Raw genomic sequence first — 6,677 nt, 5'->3', positions numbered from 1 at the left:
GGAGCCCTGGGTGGCTTGTGTGTCAACGTCTTACGGACAGCGATACACCCAACTTGCCTCGAGCCTCCCCGTATCCGATTGGAATGGACTTGGGAATGTGACTCAGTCGGACCTTGGGGAGAACCTAAGGTGCACCATGACTTGGGTGAGTTCCCGCACCTCGCGTCGGCCCTATTATGTATAGGTGTTTATGCATATTTTTTTTTTTGTTTTTGTTACTTATTGTTGTTGTTGTTAACTTTCTTGTGCAGGCCTATACAGTGGATCTGCGGTTTGCCGACTCGGCTGGCAATCTTTCCGCGTCGTGCACTGAGAGGGACCATCGTGCAGCACGGGCTCAGGAGCTTGAGAGGGATCTCAATGAAACCAAGGCTAAGTTGTTAAGGGTTCGGACCAAACTTGCCAACTCGTTACTAAAGAGGAAGAAAGTGGTTGCCCAGGCCAAGGAGCTACAGGGCCAAGTTACCAGCTTGGAGAGCGAACTCCAGGGGGCCAAGGCCATTGCGGCCGCGTCGCAGCAGAGAGTTACCCAGTTGGAGGCCGAAGTCGAGGCTATCAGGGCCGAACTCCAGACGTTGCAGGAGAGAAATGCTTCCTTGGAGGCGGAGAAGACTACCACCAAGCACAGGTCCATAGACCGTGCCCTTTACAACGTGTGGAGGCAGGATCCTAATTTCGATTTCTCTTCTTTCGGTGAGCACGCCGTCGCTCGAGCAGCCATGTGGAGTGCCCGCGGTAGGAGGCCCTGAAGTAGTTATTTCATAACATTTGCCAGCTAGCCCTCCATGGGTGTACGCTCTCTTCCTTTTTTTTTTGTATTTTGGGCCTTTGTAATATGATTGTCATTACTACTTTTCTTTTGCAAATCTTGTACTGTCTTCAAAACTTCCTTTTTCAATGTATGTATATATGTGTTGCTATCTATCTCTTATTCTACTGCATTTGAGGTCCTTTTGAGCCTGTATGATGGGGTTTGGTTGGTTCCCCTCTTTTATTTACCAGGCTGGAGGTCCTTTGGAACCCATGTGAAATGGTTCACTGGGACCTCCTTTGGTGCCTCTTGATTACTTTATAAGGATATTTTGACCCCTTGGGTTCTAGCTATCCTTTTATATATTCTTGCGTGCGCTTATTATTTTTTTTTACGAGAAGCGTCCTTCTCGTCGTTATTCATAGTACTATTTTTGCAAGGGTCTCTTTTGGGACCCTTTTTGGCTAGACGGCTTGGTGGCCACTCTAGACTTATTATTGCTGTTACCATATATTTTTTGTAAGTCCCTATGGCCTCCTTGATGTTCACAAGGGTAGCTAATCCTTGTGATCCCAGGAGATGCCTTGTAAGGACTTCTCTTAAGGCCCTGATATAGGGGGTCCTTCTGGGATCCCTCGTTAAAGGGTCCTTTTTAGGGTCATGATCTCTTTTTTAGGAGGGCGAGGTTTAGGATCCTCTATTTTAGGAGGGCAAGGGGTCCTTTTTAGGATCCTTCGTTAGAGGGTCCTTTTTAGGTTCCCCTTGCCAGTTGCATGCTTTTTCCTCCGTCCTGCCCCCCAAGTGCTTGGTGAAATTTATTTCGGCAGGCACTTCGGCTGATGCCCGTGTAGCAAAGAAAAGTACACATGAAGTTGCAAACAGTTTCATTCATAAAATTCTGGCTACAGCGATACATATGAGATTTTCATAGAAAATAAAAAAAAACTCACACCTACTCAGGAGGTTATCTAAGTAACCTCTTTGATTCTTCTCTACCATACTAAGATAGCGTGCAACACTTGTCCTTTTAGCACTGGGCGTGGGTGCCTTACTGGTAGTACTTCTTAAGGTGCTCCGCGTTCCATGCTCGAGGTATGATGGTGTCGTCCATGCGCGCCAGCTTATAAGTGTTCGGGGGTATGCACTGAGCAACCTGGTAGGGCCCCTCCCAGTTCGCCCCAAGCACTCCTGCTCCTGGGTCTCGCGTGTTAGGGAGTACCTTCCTCAGCACCAGGTCGCCAACTCTGAAAGTTCTCTCTCGCACCCTCGAATTGTAGTACCTTGCGGCGCGTTGTTGGTATACCGCCACCCTCATTTGTGCTTTTTCTCTATTCTCTTCAAGCATGTCCAAGTTCTCGGCCAGAGCTACGCGGTTGGCCTCGTCTCCATACGCCTGTATCCTGAGGGACTCAACCTGCATCTCAACCGGGAGTACGGCCTCGCATCTGTAGGCCAAGGAGAATGGGAACTCCCCAGTAGTCATGCGTGGGGTGGTTCTGTAAGCCCACAACACATTTGGTAGCTCCTCTATCCAGGCTCCCTTCATCTTTTCTAGCTTTGCCTTCAAGTTCTTCTTAAGGACCCTGTTTATGGCCTCCACCTGTCCATTGGCCTGTGGGTGTACGACCACGGAGAAACTTCTCCTTATCCCCCTTCCCCTACAATACTCCTCGAAAGCTCCCCCCTCGAACTGGGTACCGTTGTCAGAAACAATTTTGTAGGGTACTCCATATCTACAGACAATGAATTTGTTGACGAAAGAGGTGATGTGCTTGGCCGTCATCTTCATGAGGGGTTCTGCTTCTACCCACTTAGTGAAGTAGTCCACTGCTACCACCATGTATTTCGCTCCACCCCTGCCTGCAGGAAGAGCGCCGATTAAGTCTATCCCCCAGATAGCGAAGGGCCAGGGGCTGGTCATGCTAGCCAGTTCACTTGGGGGTTTCCGAGGGTAGTTGGCGTGCCTCTGGCATTTGTCGCATTTCTTGGAAAAGTCATGCGCGTCTCTCTCCATGAAGGGCCAGTAGTATCCTTGTCTCATGGCCTTCCTAGCTGTGGAGGGTCTGCTCTCATGGTTGCCACACTCTCCCTCGTGTATCTCATGCAACACTTTCAACGCCTCCTCCCCTTCCACACATCGCAGGAGTGGCATTGAGAACCCCCTCTTGTATAGAACCCCTTCTACCAAGGTGTATCTAGCGGCCTTGTACACCAACCTCTGGGACTCATTTTTGTCCACAGGCAAGGTTCCTTCCTCTAGATATCTTTTAATCGGTTCGATCCACGACTCCTTCGGGGCACTAATCATATACACGTCCGCGCTCATGATGCTGGGTTTGGGTAAGTACTCCACGGGTATAGACTCCAAGACATCACCGTCCTTGGTGGAAGCCAGCTTCGCGAGTGCATCAGCATGGGAATTCCTTTCTATGGGGATTTGCTCTATGCTATATGCCACTAACCGTCCTAGATAGTCCTTTACCCTTTCCAAGTAGGCTGCCATCTTTGGTCCCCTCGCCTGGTATTCCCCCTTTACTTGGTACACCACCAACTGAGAGTCGCTAAAGATATGAAGGCACGTCACTCTCAGCTCCTGGGCCAAACACAAGCCAGCCAGGAGCGCCTTGTACTCCGCCTCGTTATTGGAGGCCTCAAACCTGAACCGGATCGCGCAATACATTTTGTGTCCCTCAGGCCCTGTCATCATGATGCCCACTCCGGATCCTCCCTCATTGGACGCCCCATCAACATGCAAACTCCATTCCTCCAGACCCCCTCGCTCTTCCTCTATAACAGGCTGCTCCCCTTCTTCATTTCTTCCTCCATTCGGCTGATGGGTGAACTCTACTATAAAGTCTGCCAGCACCTGTCCATTGATGGAAGCACTTGGGGTATACACAATGTCAAATTAACTCAACTCGATCGACCATTTCATCAGCCTCCCTGAGGTCTCAAGTTTATGTAAGACCTGCCTCAAAGGACTATCCGTCAGGACTTCAATCGCGTGCGCATGGAAGTAAGGCCTCAACTTCCTTGAGGCCACAACTAATGCATAGGCCAACTTTTCAATCTCTAGGTATCAGTTCTCCACGTCCACCAAACGCTTGCTGATATAGTACACGGGTTGTTGCTGCTTCTTCTCCCCTTTAACCAAGGCTGCGCTTATGGCGTGCTCAGACACTGCCAAGTACAGGGATAGCCTCTCGCCCTTCTCAGGTTTCGCTAACAGGGGTGGCTTCCCCAAGTGCTCCTTCAGCTTGACAAATGCCTCTTTGCATTTTTCATCCCAAGCGAACTTTTTGCTACCTTTGAGGATGTTAAAGAAGGGGAGGCACTTATCGGTGGACCTTGAAATAAATCTATTAAGGGTCGCCACCCTTCCCGTTAAGCATTGCACTTCCTTCTTGTTCTTTGGCGGGCTCATCTCTATCAGGGCCTTTATCTTATCGGTATTGGCCTCGATGCCTCTGGAAATGACCATGAAGCCCAAGAATTTTCCTGAGGATACACTGAAGGTGCACTTGGCGGGATTCAACTTCATTCGGTATTTCCTAAGTGTGTCGAACATCTCACCAAGGTCCTTGTTGACCTCTGTTGCATTCTTGGTCTTTACTAACATATCATCAACATACACCTCCATGTTCCTCCCTATCTAGTTAGCGAACATCTTATTTACTAACCTCTGATAAGTGGCACCCGCGTTCTTCAACCCGAAGGGCATCACCTTGTAACAGTAGAGCCCTTTATCTGTAATGAATGATGTGTGCTCTTCATCTGCTGGGTTCATTGGGATCTGGTTGTACCCCGAGTAGGCGTCCATGAAACTCAGTAATTCATGTCCTGCCGTCGCGTATTCTAGCTGATCTATCCTTAGGAGTGGGAAGCTGTCCTTAGGACAAGCTTTATTCAGGTTTGAGAAATCGACGCAGGTCCTCCATTTCCCATTTGGCTTTGGAATGAGTACTGGGTTCGACACCCACACAGGGTAAAAAGACTCACAGATGAACCCGTTGGCCTTCAGCTTGTCGACCTCCTCCTTTAATGATGCGTACCTTTCTGGGTCTAGCGCCCGCCTCTTCTGCCTAACGGGCCTCGCTTCTGGGGAGATATTCAGATGGTGGAACATCACACCGGGGTCTATACCCACCATATCCTCATGAATCCATGCGAATACGTCTAGATTATCCTTCAAAAATCTTATCAACTCCTCCTTCACGTCATTTTGCAGGCTTCTCCCTATCTTCAATTTTCTTAACGGTTCTTCCGTCACTGTAACCTCCTCTACTTCCTCCACTGGTTCCACTCTTGAATCTTCCATGACTCGAGGATATAACTCCTGCGGGTTCCCTGCTGGCACACGTAACGCCTCATGTATCACCATGGCCATTGGTTCCCGCGGTTTTATTGGCGTACGGAGTGAGGTGTTGTAACACTCCCTTGCCTCTCTCTGTTCTCCTTTCATGCTAGCGACCCCTCCTGGAGTTGAGAACTTGACAACCAGGTGATATATTGAAGTTATGGCTTTCAATTCTCTTAGGGATGGTCTCCCCAATACCGCATTGAATGCCGACGCACAATCTACTACGACAAAGTTTTCCATGACTGTAGTCTGCCGAGGTTGCTCCCCCATGGTGAGTGCCAACTCGATCATCCCTAGCGGTTGCACCGAATCCCCCGTGAATCTGTATAGGGATGATTGGCAGGGCTTCAGATGACGAATACCCAGTCCCATCTTTTCCAAGGCAGGGTGATATAGGATGTCCACCGAGCTCCCGTTGTCCACTAGGACTCGATGCACGCGCATATTTTCCAACTGAACTGTCAGCACCAGCGGATCATTGTGGGGAAAATGTACCCCCCGCGCATCCTCCTCAGTGAATGTTATCGAGTCATTTTCCCCCTTGAAGCTTTTCGGGGGTCGCTGTTCCAAACTCATGACACAGGGTGGTGGGCATCGCCGAGCCTCTCTTGCATATTTATCTCACCCCTTCCGAGATTCCCCCCCAAATCCTGGACCTCCGAAAATGGTTCGGACCTCCCCCTGTATTTCTGGGGCTCGCCCTTGTGTCTGGGGTACCGCAGGCTCATCCTCTGGCTTTGGCCTTTCTCTCCTGACATAACGGCCTAGGTGTCCCCTGCGGATGAGCTCCTCAATTTCTTCCTTCAAATGGATACACTCTGCCGTGGTGTGACTGATATCCTTGTGGTACTGGTAGTATCTACTGGGGTCCCTTTTGGACTGGTCCTTTCTCATTGGTGGGGGCTTTTTGAAGGGAACTCGATCTTTGTTGGTGAGGTAAATATGCTCCCTAGTATCTGTGAGGTTCGTATAGTAAGTATAAGTCGCTTGCCTATGATCATTCCCCCATTTGGTCTTCCTCTGTTGGTCATCTCTCGACCCATTGTACGCCCTTTTCTTCTTTGTTACATTCGTCCCGTCGTTAGCTGGGGGCTTCGCATGGGGCTCCTCCTTTCCTGCCTTCAGGTTTGCATGGCCATCCTCCACACGAATGTACTTCTGTGCTCTCTCGTAGAAGTCATCTAAGTCGGTGACTTCCCTCTTCAACATGTTGTCCCATAGCTTCCTTCCTGGGAGCACTCCGGCTGTAATGGCCATTTTTAACTCTCGGCGGGTTAGGCTCCCCACTTTCGCGGCCTCCATATTGAACCGGTGAATGTAGCTCTTTAGGCTCTCATTTTCCCCTTGCTTCACGTTGGCCAGGCTGGTACCTGGCATCGTGTAGTCCCGCACGACATGGTTCTGTTGGAGGAATTCGTCAGAAAACTGCTGCCAGGACCTGATGGACCCCGGCCTTAATCTTTTGAACCATTTGTAGGCGGGTCCTTTCAAAGTGACAGCGAAGCAGTGGCATCTGGCACCACTTCCAATCCCTCTCAGTTTCATCAGATCGTTAAACGCATCCAG

The sequence above is a fragment of the Humulus lupulus genome, chromosome 3 (genome assembly GCF_963169125.1).
Source record: "Humulus lupulus chromosome 3, drHumLupu1.1, whole genome shotgun sequence".
NCBI lineage: Eukaryota > Viridiplantae > Streptophyta > Magnoliopsida > Rosales > Cannabaceae > Humulus > Humulus lupulus.
The sequence above is the reverse complement of the archived record's forward strand: the minus strand, read 5'-3'. Positions refer to the sequence as shown.